Source organism: Argopecten irradians, chromosome 3 (assembly GCF_041381155.1).
Source record: "Argopecten irradians isolate NY chromosome 3, Ai_NY, whole genome shotgun sequence".
Taxonomy (NCBI): Eukaryota; Metazoa; Mollusca; class Bivalvia; order Pectinida; family Pectinidae; genus Argopecten; species Argopecten irradians.
This window is the reverse complement of record NC_091136.1, coordinates 10026927-10042042: the sequence shown is the minus strand read 5'-3', so window position 1 is coordinate 10042042 and position 15116 is coordinate 10026927. Positions and strand designations below refer to the sequence as shown.

The 15116-nt window shown below is 37.2% G+C and overlaps 1 protein-coding gene across 1 annotated transcript in view; it reads left to right on the top strand.

Annotated features, from left to right (window-relative positions):
• Positions 1–1367: 1367 nt before the first annotated feature.
• The window catches only part of LOC138317515 (brother of CDO-like), a 201007-nt gene continuing 187258 nt past the window's right edge, over positions 1368–15116 (top strand). Inside the window, exon 1 of the mRNA XM_069259246.1 lies at positions 1368–1465. The gene's annotated coding sequence lies outside the window, so the exon portion shown is untranslated. The remainder of the gene's footprint in view (positions 1466–15116) is intronic.

Here is a 15116-nt window from a genome sequence, read left to right as displayed (position 1 = left end):
ATTATTGTGGTGGGTTGAAACCATTACACTTGATCAACACCAACATATAGCTTATACACAGCCACTTATCAGAATGTCATGGTTCTATTATCTGTCTTCCTCAAATTGTGGCATTAATTTTTTGTTTGAAATAAAAATTGTTCACAGAAGTGTAATTTTTTTTATTATAAGCTATCTTAAAGTGAATAGTCGGGCAAATGAAACCAGCTAAATGCGTTCATTGACCTTCCAAAAGTCCTCACATATCAAAACGACGGTCAAGTTCTGCTTACGTTAATTGCCAAGTTCTGACCATTGAAATAATGGAAAAGTTAAATAAAAATAAATTTGCCTAACCCTGCTAAAGCGAGGCTGCGTGAAAATGTTACCACGGACATAGCTAGCAGGGAGGACATTTTAGGATTCCTATAATTTAAATTAATTTCGTCGCATACAAAGCAATGTTGACGGGAGGTTTTATTTTTCTATTTCATAAGAAATTGTACTAGATACATTCACACCATTTTTACCGACTTTAGCCTTCCTTTGCCCGATTGTTCTCTTTAAGTTATTCTATACCTCCTGAATACAAATTTATAGTCATTATCAATAATAGATTATCTGACAGAATCCTGCAGTTGATATTAAAGAGTGCTTTTTTCTATCTTGGTGATCTGTTTTTCATTGTTTTCATGAACAGAGATAATATTACAAGCCTGGCGATGAAATTACCATATTCATTTTGGCAAGCTGAGTGTTTTTCATTTGATGATTACCCAGAGAAAATATGATGTCATATGTTAGTTTTGCAGCAATAAAACTCAATTAATGATCAAGTTTTATCAGAGTCTTCTAACAACACATTTCTTCTAAACACTACTTACTTAGAAATTAAGATTACTTGTTTCAAATGCTCCTCTAGAACAACATTACAACACATGATATTTATTTTTAGTTTTTTTTTTTCAAATCAAATAACACTACCCTACTGAAAATTAAAATATATCCTGATACTTTTCATCACTCAAAAATTAAACAAAACTTCTAAAGATTAAAAACATCTTGGTCATTACCACTTCTAGATTTTATAGTTATTTTCCATTTTTCACGGGCATTGGTAAAGACTGTTGACAATGCTAAGATGTAAAGGAAAAGCAGCCTTTGAAAGTTTAAATCCTCCATATATACGACAAAAGGAAAGAAAATAAGATCCTATGAGATCATTCTGTGATGAAGGTCATCCTCAAGTTTATGCACCACTGGAGGCTATCATGTAAGGTCATACCATATTGGAGTTTTTCCTCCAAGTTCACTTCTTTGTGAAGGTCGTTCAATTTGGTCATTCAATTGCATTTCCTTCCATTTAAGGCAGTTCCATGATGAAGGTCATCTTCCAAGATCACTCCATGATGAAGGTCATCCTGTATTTTGAGCAGTTTCTTGCTAATGAAAAACATTGAGAATGGTCAGAATCCATTGAATCAAGGTAGGAAATTTTATTAAAAGTTTTGTTTTACATTGAAGATTTTTGTGTTCATTGTTTTTGTTTTATTTATACATTTTGCTGTTTTTTCATGATTTTAAATTTCATAAAAAGACATTGATCATAATTTTGCAACCACTCAGGTTTTTGAAATAGTGAGATAACCACCCAAAACGCCCCCACCCAATTCCAAAAACAGAAAAAACACAGAGGTGGTCGTTAGGTGTGGTTTTTACTGTAGTAGCAAAGGTGGCTATGCTAAATTAATTCAACTGAATTGGTATTTATTTTTTCAAATAAGACTTTTTTAACAATGTTCGATGCAGCAGCTGGTAGAAAGTCACCTCAGCTACTTCGTTGAAACCTTCCTTATTCTATCTAAAATGATATTTGAATTAAATAACCTGAATTGTTATTCCCCAAACTCCAATTATACTTCCAACCGTTAGTTAGATACAAACCCCCAATAAAAGAGAGTCAGATCAAGGAGACTCAAAACTGAATTCTCGAAAGACACTGGAGTAGGGTTCATGCTGAAATCGAGGAGGCCAAATAGCACAGGGTGGAAGATGGAAAGACTGGGAAAGATGGCATTGTGGAGGTCCATGACAGAACAGGGTGGAATATGGAAAGATAGGGAAAGATGACATTGTGGAGGTCCATAACAGTACAGGATGGAAGATGGAAAGGCAGAGAAGGATAATATTGAGGAGCTTCATGACAGTACAGGGTGGCAGATGGAAAGACAGGGAAAGATGACAGTGTGGAGGTCCATGACAGTACAGGATGGAAGATGAAAAGACAGAGAAGGATACTATTGAGGAGCTTCATGACAGTACAGGGTGGCAGATGGAAAGACAGGGAAAGATGACATTGTGGAGGTCCATGACAGTACAGGGTGGAAGATGAAAAGACAGAGAAGGATAACATTCAGGAGGTCATAATGGCACAAGATGAAATATTTACAGACAGGGAAGGATGATTTTGTGGAGGTCCATGACAGTACAGGATGGAAGATGGAAAGACAGGGAAAGATGACATTGTGGAGGTCCATGACAGTACAGGGTGGAAGATGAAAGACTGGGAAAGATGGCATTGTGGAGGTCCATGACAGTACAGGGTGGAAGATGGAAAGACAGGGAAAGATGACATTGTGGAGGTCCATGACAGTACAGGGTGGAAGATGGAAAGACAGGGAAAGATGACATTGTGGAGGTCCATAACAGTACAGGGTGGAAGATGGAAAGGCAGGAAAGATATATTGTGGAGGTCCATGACAGTACAGGGTGGAAGATGAAAAGACAGGGAAAGATGACATTGCGGAGGTCCATGACAGTACAGGGTGGAAGATGGAAAGACAGGGAAAGATGACATTGTGGAGGTCCATTACAGTACAGGGTGGAAGATGGAAAGACAGGGAAAGATGACATTGTGGAGGTCCATTACAGTACAGGGTGGAAGATGGAAAGACAGGGAAAGATGACATTGTGGAGGTCCATGACAGTACAGGGTGGAAGATGGAAAGACAGGGAAAGATGACATTGTGGAGGTCCATTACAGTACAGGGTGGAAGATGGAAAGACAGGGAAAGATGACATTGTGGAGGTCCATAACAGTACAGGGTGGAAGATGGAAAGACAGGGAAGGATGACATTGTGGAGGTCCATGACAGTACAGGGTGGAAGATGGAAAGACAGGGAAAGATGACATTGTGGAGGTCCATGACAGTACAGGGTGGAAGATGGAAAGACAGGGAAAGATGACATTGTGGAGGTCCATGACAGTACAGGGTGGAAGATGGAAAGACAGGGAAAGATGACATTGTGGAGGTCCATTACAGTACAATGTGGAAGATGGAAAGACAGGGAAAGATGACATTGTGGAGGTCCATGACAGTACAGGGTGGAAGATGGAAAGACAGGAAAGATGACATTGTGGAGGTCCATGACAGTACAGGGTGGCAGATGGAAAGACAGGGAAAGATGACATTGTGGAGGTCCATGACAGTACAGGGTGGAAGATGAAAGACAGGAAAGATGACATTGTGGAGGTCCATGACAGTACAGGGTGGAAGATGGAAAGACAGAGAAGGATGACATTGTGGAGGTCCATGACAGTACAGGGTGGAAGATGGAAAGACAGGAAAGATGACATTGTGGAGGTCCATGACAGTACAGGGTGGAAGATGGAAAGACAGGAAAGATGACATTGTGGAGGTCCATGACAGTACAGGGTGGAAGATGGAAAGACAGGGAAAGATGACATTGTGGAGGTCCATGACAGTACAGGGTGGAAGATGGAAAGACAGGGAAAGAGACATTGTGGAGGTCCATGACAGTACAGGGTGGAAGATGGAAAGACAGGGAAAGATGACATTGTGGAGGTCCATGACAGTACAGGGTGGCAAGATGAAAGACAGGGAAAGGATGACATTGTGGAGGTCCATGACAGTACAGGGTGAGATGGAAAGACAGAAAGATGACATTGTGGAGGTCCATGACAGACAGGGTGGAAGATGAAAAGACAGAGAAGGATGACATTGTGGAGGTCCATGACAGTACAGGGTGGCAGATGGAAAGACAGGGAAAGATGACATTGTGGAGGTCCATGACAGACAGGGTGGAAGATGGAAAGACAGGGAAAGATGACATTGTGGAGGTCCATGACAGAACAGGGTGGAAGACGGAAAGAAAGAGAAGGATAACATTCAGGAGGTCCATGATGGCACAAGATGGAATATTTACAGACAGGAAAGGATTATATTGTGGAGGTCAATAACGGCACAAAATGAAATTTGGAAAGATACGGAAGATGACATTAAGGAGGCCCATAACAACACAGGATGGAAGATGGAAAGACAGGGAAGGATGATATTGAGAGGGTCTTTAACAGAACAGGGTGGAAGATGGCAATAGAATACTATTTAGGAGGTTCATAACAATACAGGATGGATAATGGAAGGATGACATTGAGGAACTTATTAAAGACCGAGATTGAGGAACTTATTAAAGACCGAGAGAGATGATATTGTGGTTGTCCATAAAAGCACAGGGTTAAAGATGGAAAGACCACGAAGGATAATGTTAAGAAGGCACATGAAATCAACGGGTGAAAGATGGAAAGACAAGGAAGGAGGATATTGAAGAGGCACATAACAACACTGGAGGGAAGATGGAAAAACAGTGAAGGATGGCATTGAAGAGGCTCATAACTGCACTGGGCGGAAGATGGAAAGACAATGAAGGATACAATTGTGGAGGTTCATAACACTACAGTGTGGATGATGGAAAGACAGGGAAGGATGACATTGTCAAGGCAGATAACTGCACAAGGTGGATGATGGAAAGACAGGGAAGGATGACATTGTCGAGGCACATACCTGTACTAGGTGGGAGATGGAAAGACAGGGAAGGATGATATTGAAGAGGTACATAACAGTCCAGGATGGAAGATGGAATGACAATGAAGGATGATACTGAATAGGCACATAACTGTACTAGGTGGAATATGGAAAGATTATGAAGGAATATGGAAAGACAAGGAGAAATGATACTGAAGAGACACATAACAGCACAGGCTGGAAGATGGAAAGATAGAGAAGGATGATATTGAAGATGTCTATACAGTACATGGTGGAGATGGAAAGACTGGAAAGGATGACATTGAAGAGACCAATAACAACACAAGGTTGAAGGTGGAAAGACTTGGAAGAATGACATTAAAGAGGCCAATAAAAATACAGGGTGGTAGATGGAAATACAGTGAAGGATGATATTGAAGAGGTCCTTAACAGTACAGGAAGAAAGATGGAAAGACAATGAAGGATAATATTGAAGAGTTTCATAGCAATATAGGTTGAAAGATGGAAAAACAGAGCAAGATGATGTTGTGGAGGTTCATAACAGTACAGTGTGGAAGATGGAAAGACAAAAGGATGACATTGTGGAGGCACATAACTGCACAGGATGGAATATGGAAAGATAAGAAAGGATGATATTGAAGAGGCACATTACAGCACAGGATGGAATATGGAAAGACAAGAAAGGATGATAGTGAAGAGGCTCATAACTGCACTAGTGAGATGGAAAGACAGTCAAGGATGACATTAAGAGGCACAGAACAACACTAGGTGGAATATGGAAAGACAAGGAAGGATGATATTGAAGAGTTTCATAGCAGTATACGTTGGGAGATGGAAAGACAGAGAAGGCTGATATTGTGTAGGTCCATTACAGTACAGGGTGGAAGATGGAAAGACAAGGAAGGATGAATTTGAGGAGGTCTATAGCAGCACATTGTTGAAGATGGAAAGACAGGGATGGATGACATTGAAGAGGTTTATACAGTACAGGATGAAAGATGTAAAACATCGATGGATGAATTTGAGGTGATCCATACCAGTACAGGGTGGAAGGTGGAATGATAGGGAAGGATAACATTGTCGAGGCACAAACCTGTACAAGGTGGAAGATGGAAAGATGGAAGGATGATATTGTGGATCGAGGTCCATAACAGTGAAGAGCGGAAGATGGAAAGACACAGAAGGATTAATTTGAGGAGGTCAATAACAGTATAGTGTGGAAGATAGATGGAAAGACAGAGAAGGATGATATTGAAGAGGTTCATAACAGCATAATGTTGAAGATGGAAAGGTTGGATTTCAAAATGATTTGATGTCATTTTCTGAAATTTAAAGTGATAAATCCTCCTAGTCTGAATTACTGTCATGAATTGTCATATAAAGTCTACATAATCTGTCTTAAAAAGTTCTTGTAGCTCCAAGAAAGCTCCAATAAAGTCTTGCGTGTATCATCAGATCTATAGCACCTTTCAGGATTTAATGCTTGAACTTTTTCTCGTGACTTTTCACCCTCTGAACTGGGATTCTAGAGCTTATTGAAGGGACTTCCCTCTGGGATATTAAAGGGTTTGAAGTAGTTGCTTATATGTCTGAATAACTTATTGACTTACCTAAGCCTTCAACTCACTGTGGACTTTGTATTGGTGAATTATAGTGGAGCTAGGTGGAGCTATATATTTATAGTAACACTGGGTTCGATGACATCAGATATTTTTTTGTGATGATGCGTTAACAGCTTTCTGCATCAGAACACTCATATCCAACACTAATTTGAAAAATAAAAAAGAAATAAAACACATGACAATTTGATGTATTAGGCTTCTGGCCTAATTTTGTTTTATTTGGATTTTTTCCCCTGTGGAATTATCTTATGCTCATCACTCAAACTTAATCTTGCCGAAAGCCTGCTTTATCAGCCCAACACCTTATGTCCTTTGTCTCAACAAGCTTCAAATACTCCTACAGATGTTCAAATGACCTTAGATGTAAAGGTTAGGTATCAAAGTTCAAAAGGTCAAAGGGCAGTCAATGGCTATACATGCAGCCATCTTTTCTGGCCATATGGATGATTATAAGTTAATTATATATATGTTTTCAAAGAGACTTGAACCAGTCAGTGGAATGTTAATTGAAATCTTGCATCTGCTTTTATGGTGAAACTTTAAAAGTTTTGTTTTTCTGTTTTGAATGTCAGAGAAAGTTATGTGATTTTTTCTTAGCTAATTCATTAGCAGAAATTCATTTGACGATATCACATAATACACTTTTTTTCAGAAGTTTAAAACCATCTGTCGATGTTTGATGTTATCAAAACAACCAAACTTGTTGATGAAAAGGAATGTCATAGAATACCTTTTCACAGAGGAGTTTGTTGAAACACTATAGTAATGTTTTCTATATGATTTGGAAAATTCTTTAGAAAATAATGCACTATAAACCAATTTGTTTATGGATAAAATTTACTTTCACAAAAATCTTTCAAATAGAGCGAACCCAATGAAGTCTGTCTCGTTTGTGAAATTAAATCGTGAAAATGTAAAATGCAAAACATGAAATTAAGTCACAGTGAAAATAGGTATTTTTACATAAAGTTATTTGTGTCCCTTTTTGACTTCAGGAGCAGTTTCAGGTCTCCATCAACTTTGTAGTAGCTAGTGGCTATCTCATGGAACATACATCTTACTTATTTCACAAAATAGCAGTGGATGGCTAGCTGATTGAAGATTCGTTTGTTGAATGTACAGGATAATTCAAGCCTTACAATGATATATCTCTACTCAGTGCCTAACTCAACAATTATAAGCTATGGAAGGAGCAGCAAAGTAATTCAATTTTTGGAATTTTCTATTAGATACCTCATTCTACGATTTTTAGGGTTATAGTGCAGGGTTATAGTGAATAGTGAAGGGTTATAGTGCAGGGTTATAGTGAATAGTAAGGGATATAGTGAATAGTGAAGGGTTATAGTGAATAGTGAAGGGTTATAGTGAATAGTGAAGGGTTATAGTGAATAGTGAAGGGTTATAGTGAATAGTGAAGGGTTATAGTGAATAGTGAAGGGTTATAGTGAATAGTGAAGGTTATAGTGAATAGTGAAGGGTTATAGTGAATAGTGAAGGGTTATAGTGAATAGTGAAGGGTTATAGTGAAGGGTTATAGTGAATAGTGAAGGGTTATAGTGAAGGGTTATAGTGAATAGTGAAGGGTTATAGTGAATAGTGAGGGTTATAGTGAATAGTGAAGGGTTATAGTGAATAGTGAAGGGTATAGTGAATAGTGAAGGGTTATAGTGAATAGTGAAGGTTATAGTGAATAGTGAAGGGTTATAGTGAAAGTGAAGGGTAGTGAATAGTGAAGGGTTATAGTGAATATGAAGGGTTATAGTGAATAGTGAAGGGTTATAGTGAATAGTGAAGGGTTATAGTGAATAGGGTTATAGTGAATAGTGAAGGGTTATAGTGAATAGTGAAGGGTTATAGTGAATAGTGAAGGGTTATAGTGAATAGTGAAGGTATAGTGAATAGTGAAGGGTTATAGTGAATAGTGAAGGGTTATAGTGAATAGTGAAGGGTTATAGTGAATAGTGAAGGGTTATAGTGAAGTGAAGGGTTATAGTGAATAGTGAAGGGTTATAGTGAATAGTGAAGGGTTATAGTGAATAGTGAAGGTTATAGTGAATAGTGAAGGGTTATAGTGAATAGTGAAGGGTTATAGTGAATAGTGAAGGGTTATAGTGAAGGGATATAGTGAATAGTGAAGGGTTATAGTGAATAGTGAAGGGTATAGTGAATAGTGAAGGGTTATAGTGAATAGTGAAGGGTTATAGTGAATAGTGAAGGGTTATAGTGAATAGTGAAGGGTATAGTGAATAGTGAAGGGTTATAGTGAATAGTGAAGGGTTATAGTGAATAGTGAAGGGTTATAGTGAATAGTGAAGGGTTATAGTGAAGGGTTATAGTGAATAGTGAAGGGTTATAGTGAATAGTGAAGGGTTATAGTGAATAGTGAAGGGTTATAGTGAATAGTGAAGGGTTATAGTGAATAGTGAAGGGTTATAGTGAATAGTGAAGGGTTATAGTGAAGGGTTATAGTGAAGGGATATAGTGAATAGTGAAGGGTTATAGTGAATAGTGAAGGGTTATAGTGAATAGTGAAGGGTTATAGTGAAAGGGTTATAGTGAATAGTGAAGGGTTATAGTGAAGGGTTTTAAAAGAGTTTTTAATTCAGAAGCAGACATTTTGAAAACAAACATGTAACGTAACAAGTCGATGTTGATAAATTTTGATATCCAGTGAAGGCAGTTTGACAAACTTGTGTATAAATGATTGTATCATACTGGTCCCGTTTTTCAGTCTCTCTGTTCAGTCAGCCGTGTAAAATGGGCAAAAACCTCTTACCAGCTTCTCAATGATAAAATCAAAGACTCCCAAACTGGTGCAGTAAATCAAACTGATGACCGCTTCACAATGGAGATTGCACTCCTATCTTCATCCAAGCTTGACTATAGAGAAACACTATTGTTTTCCCAACTGTCTCTAGCCTAAGGGTTTCCCTTTCATCGTGAACATTACCAAACAAAATTCACTCTTCGTTTTAGTCAAATGGACTAGCTTACAGCGGTCTTGTTATTCTGGTTTATATTTTTTGCTTGAGAAAAATAAATTTTAAGTTTTGTTTGAAGTATTAAGATGAGAATCTCAAGTCAAGGTAACATCCATGCTTGTTTTTAATTAAAATATTAAAAAATAAAAAAAAATGGCTTTTAAAATTTTAACTGTAAGTCCTTTGTGCAAGAATAATTTATTGTAAAATGAATTATTTTAAGGTATGGTTTTTGGAGGAATTTGAAAAAGAAAGTTAAAATCATTAAACATTTCAGTAATTTTAATTAAATTCTATGATTAGCATCACTTTAAGAAATTTCATAACCACCGAATGTGTAAAGTTTATGGCTTATTAGATAAACTGTAAAACTTAATAGGCTTAAGTTGTAGCGAAGTAAACCTTTAATATATAACTTAATAGGCCTTAGGTTTGTATATAAAGTAAACCTTTGTAAAAAGTCTTACAGATAATACACACTAAAGATGATTGTGTGTAAGGATTTTTTTTAATATCCATAAAAAATATACCTGTTTTATTAATTCAACTATTTGAATACCAATTGACACATAATTTGTTTCAATTAAGAGGGAATAACTTGTTGAGATAAATTTAATTGTATCAACAATTTGTTGACATTTACTGCTGTTGATGGATAGAGGGCTGACATTTAAGGCTCTCTTCACAGTTTTAAGGGATATGAATGTTTAGTTGATAGATGATTTAGCTGTAAAAGTCTTGTACACTGCTTGTCAGTAGTGTGTACAATACTGGGAGGACCTCACTATGAAGTATGGTGTAGTGATACCTCTCATATACAGGCAAATATAGGCAGATGTCATCAAACAGCAATGGTTTATACATAATGATGAAATCAACTATTAGTGATAAAAGAAATTCTTACCCTTATTTGTATACAAACACCAAAAGACAACTTCCCCAGATAATCCCTCAATTCTATACTCTATCATTAAAGCAGCAAGCTCTGTTCGCCCAAAATGAATAATCAAGAATAAACAATGCAACAAGGATTTTTGGCAGATAACTGGCTCACCTTTTGAAGGTGGCTGAAAATATTTACTTTATTGAAAAGAATTTTGAGTGAAGGTGCGACCTAAACAGTGCCAAAAAGTAATAAACTATTAATGATGAAAGGGATATATTGTACCGATTGCCTACGGAAAAGTTGGAGTTCCAGAAAAGAAACAGGTAGCTGGTTAGAACTAGATTATTGTTAAGTATTGATTGGTAGACAGTCAGACAGCATCTTAAATTGTCAGTCTCCTGATAAAAGTTTATGTAGTACATAGAATTACATATAATTATTATTCATACTATGCATGGCAGATTAAAGTAATAGGCTAAATTCTTTGAATAGTTTTTTGCTAATAACTAAGATGCCTAGCGAACTGATATTTTGCCTGTTAGATGCTTGTATGAAGTGGTACAAAGTTTGTTCAAATGAATGACCTTGACCTTCATTTAAAGTTACTTTAGTAAAACTTTGAAAATTGCAAATTTACCGTCTTGAGCCAATACAATTATTCACCATGATCACCAGATAGGTAAGCCATTGAAATCTGAGGACAAATGACCTGGACTGTTGTCTTTCATTGTAACATTGTCTGAAGAAGCCAGTTGTTCATTTTCCTTACAACTTGTGGAAAAATATGATGAAAGCATTTGGACATTAATATTGCGATTGTATACCTTTCATTTCGATTGAAGCACTTTCAGTATAACCAAGTAAAAATAAGTGGGTTCCACTGTTTTCAATATAACTAAGTTACAATAAGTGGGTTTCATTGTAGATGATTTAATTATCTTTATATGGACCCAGCCAAAGATCCCTCTCAAATGTAGACTTGAATTTGAAATCTATTAGTAAGACCAAGCGTGCACAGTTTTGTAACAGTGACATATATTGGACAGGTAGCTGACATGTTGAGGAATTTATAGGTGACAGTTATTAAAACATAACAACACAGACTGCTAATGTGCTGTACATGCTCATTATACAGTTATAAATTGTGAGCATGTCATATACCATGAAGGTCGGCTACAGGAAGGGAAAGGGCACCCAAAAACACTTACTGGCATTCACAAACATTTGTTTACATGTTTCTCTATCAGTACTGGTTTCCAAGAAGATTTCTAGAATTTTCATTAGAAGAGACTGTTGTAAAATATATACTACAGATCAACTTTCTTTTGTGGCTACTAAATTTTGCGATTTCCATTTCAAAACAAATTTCACATTCGAGGATTTGAAAATTGTCTGAAAATTCTTATCAGAATCAATTATGTAAATGTTAATTCAAAGAAATAAACTTGGATCGCGAAATGAGCAAAAGTAAATCGGACACAATAAAAAGTATATTGATAGTTCTCAGATTTTCATGGATTGAAAATCTAAAATACGCTTTGCTACTTGTAATAAAATAAAATTAAAACTTCTTTAAGTTTGATAAAAACAGTCCAAGAAAATAAAGTTTGTCTTGTTAATTTGAATAGTTAAGAAAAAAACACCAACTAAAAATCCTCATTTCCCCGCAAATTATGGATGTGAAAAAAATAATTCAGTGTATAAACATGGGGTAAGTAAAACATCAATTGATTTTTATAAACACAAAATGCTTCATCATCAGAGGGATTTCAGCTTTCATTGATTTCTTGTTTAAACTTTCTCATTGTGTGAAATCACAAAATGTAAGAAGTGACTATACAGGTTTGTACTGGCCAGTCACATAAGGTGTTTTTAGGGAGATATCTAGATCTAGATATATAGTCGTAACTCATTTCTAAATGGGCTAGAAATGTGATCATAGGACGACTTATTTCCATAAATAATTACCACAATATCTCTCCGCAGGTGTTACTGGTTGTAGTCCTATACAAACTGCCGTATACACAACTTTCTAATTTTTGTCTCTGTAGTTAAAATATTAAAATTTAGGATGCCGTTTTTGAGTAATCATTTTCCTTTTTCATTTTATTGCCATACTGTTCTAAATTTGTTTCCTCAATATAAATATCTGAGTATATTAAAGAAAAAATACACATATATTAGCATTTATGACAAATTCTTAACGGGTAATGTATTTCTCTATGAGTGTATTATCAAAATGTTTTAATAAAATATGCCGACACTGCACATAAAGAGCTACATGTATATTCTCTGCATTCTTTTCTTTTCCACAGAGTTATATGTTACGGATCATGAGGAAGAACAAGTATATCTAATCATCATCACTGCTTAATTCTAAGAATATTCTTTTAAACTTTTAATCTTTTAAAGTTCTGGAGGATGAAGAGAAGCATTTTACATTGACTCAATATTTTGAATATATAGGATATTAAATGAGATTTTATTTCTGGTTTGTGTGCCTTACCTGCAAAAGTTAAACTTTGAAACAAGCTTTAAAAAATCTCATGAAATTAAGACAAATTTAAGATACTTTTCATATCTCTAACAACCTACATTTCAAAAACTATCAGCACTACAAATTTGCTGCAAAATCCTGACATTACATCATTTTCATGACCCTTCATTGTTTCTGTCCTGACCCTGAGACGAAATGTTTGTTGTAATACCATATTTTGTGGCATATGTTAATTAATCGGCCCTGAGGTGGAAGGTCTGTTGTAGTATGTTGTGACATGTTAACCAATCAGTCACCACGGCCCTGAGGTGGAAGGCTTGTTGTAAAATGTTGTGACATGTTAACCAATCAGTCACGACGGCCCTGAGGTGGAAGGTTTGTTGTAAAATGTTGTTACATGTTAACCAATCAGTCACGACGGCACTGAGGTGGAAGGCTTGTTGTAAAATGTTGTTACTTGTTAACCAATCAGTCACGACGGCACTGAGGTGGAAGGCTTGTTGTAAAATGTTGTTACTTGTTAACCAATCAGTCACGACGGCACTGAGGTGGAAGGCTTGTTGTAAAATGTTGTTACTTGTTAACCAATCAGTCACGACGGCACTGAGGTGGAAGGCTTGTTGTAAAATGTTGTTACTTGTTAACCAATCAGTCACGACGGCACTGAGGTGGAAGGCTTGTTGTAAAATGTTGTTACTTGTTAACCAATCAGTCACGACGGCCCTGAGGTGGAAGGCTTGTTGTAAAATGTTGTTACATGTTAACCAATCAGTCACGACGGCCCTGAGGTGGAAGGCTTGTTGTAAAATGTTGTGACATGTTAACCAATCAGTCACCACGGCCCTGAGGTGGAAGGCTTGTTGTAATATGTTGTGACATGTTAACCAATCAGACACGACGGCCCTGAGGTGGAAGGTTTGTTGTAAAATGTTGTGACATGTTAACCAATCAGACACGACGGCCCTGAGGTGGAAGGTTTGTTGTAAAATGTTGTTACATGTTAACCAATCAGCCACGACGGCCCTGAGGTGGAAGGTTTGTTGTAATATGTTGTGACATGTTAACCAATCAGACACGACGGCCCTGAGGTGGAAGGTTTGTTGTAATATGTTGTGACATGTTAACCAATCAGTCACGAAGGCCCTGAGGTGGAAGGCTTGTTGTAAAATGTTGTTACATGTTAACCAATCAGTCACGACGGCACTGAGGTGGAAGGCTTGTTGTAATATGTTGTGACATGTTAACCAATCAGACACGACGGTGGAAGCCCTGAGGTGGAAGGCTTGTTGTAAAATGTTGTTACATGTTAACCAATCAGTCAACAAGGCCCTGAGGTGAAAGGCTTGTTGTAAAATGTTGTGACATGTTAACCAATCAGTCAACAAGGCCCTGAGGTGGAAGGCTTGTTGTAATATGTTGTTACATGTTAACCAATCGGTCACGACGGCCCTGTGGTTGAAGGTTTGTTGTAAAATGTTGTGACATGTTAACCAATCAGTCAACATGGCCCTGTGGTTGAAGGCTTGTTGTAAAATGTTGTTACATGTTAACCAATCAGTCATCAAGGCCCTGAGGTGGAAGGCTTGTTGTAATATGTTATGACATGTTAACCAATCAGACACGACGGCCCTGAGGTGAAAGGTTTGTTGTAAAATATTGTGACATGTTAATTAATCAGTCACCAAGGCCCTGAGGTGGAAGGCTTGTTGTAATATGTTGTGACATGTTAACCAATCAGTCACGACGGCCCTGAAGTGAAAGGCTTGTTGTAATATGTTGTTACATGTTAACCAATCGGTCATGACGGCCCTGTGGTTGGAGGTTTGTTGTAAAATGTTGTGACATGTTAACCAATCAGTCAACATGGCCCTGTGGTTGAAGGCTTGTTGTAAAATGTTGTTACATGTTAACCAATCGGTCACGACGGCCCTGAGGTGGAAGGCTTGTTGTAATATGTTATGACATGTTAACCAATCAGACACGACGGCCCTGAGGTGAAAGGTTTGTTGTAAAATATTGTTACATGTTAACCAATCAGTCGCCAAGGCCCTGAGGTGGAAGGTTTGTTGTAATATGTTGTGACATGTTAACCAATCAGACACGACGGCCCTGAGGTGGAAGGTTTGTTGTAAAATATTGTGACATGTTAACCAATCAGTCAACAAGGCCCTGAGGTGGAAGGCTTGTTGTAATATGTTGTGACATGTTAACCAATCGGTCACAACGGCCCTGTGGTTGAAGGTTTGTTGTAAAATGTTGTGACATGTTAACCAATCAGTCAACAAGGCCCTGAGGTTGAAGGCTTGT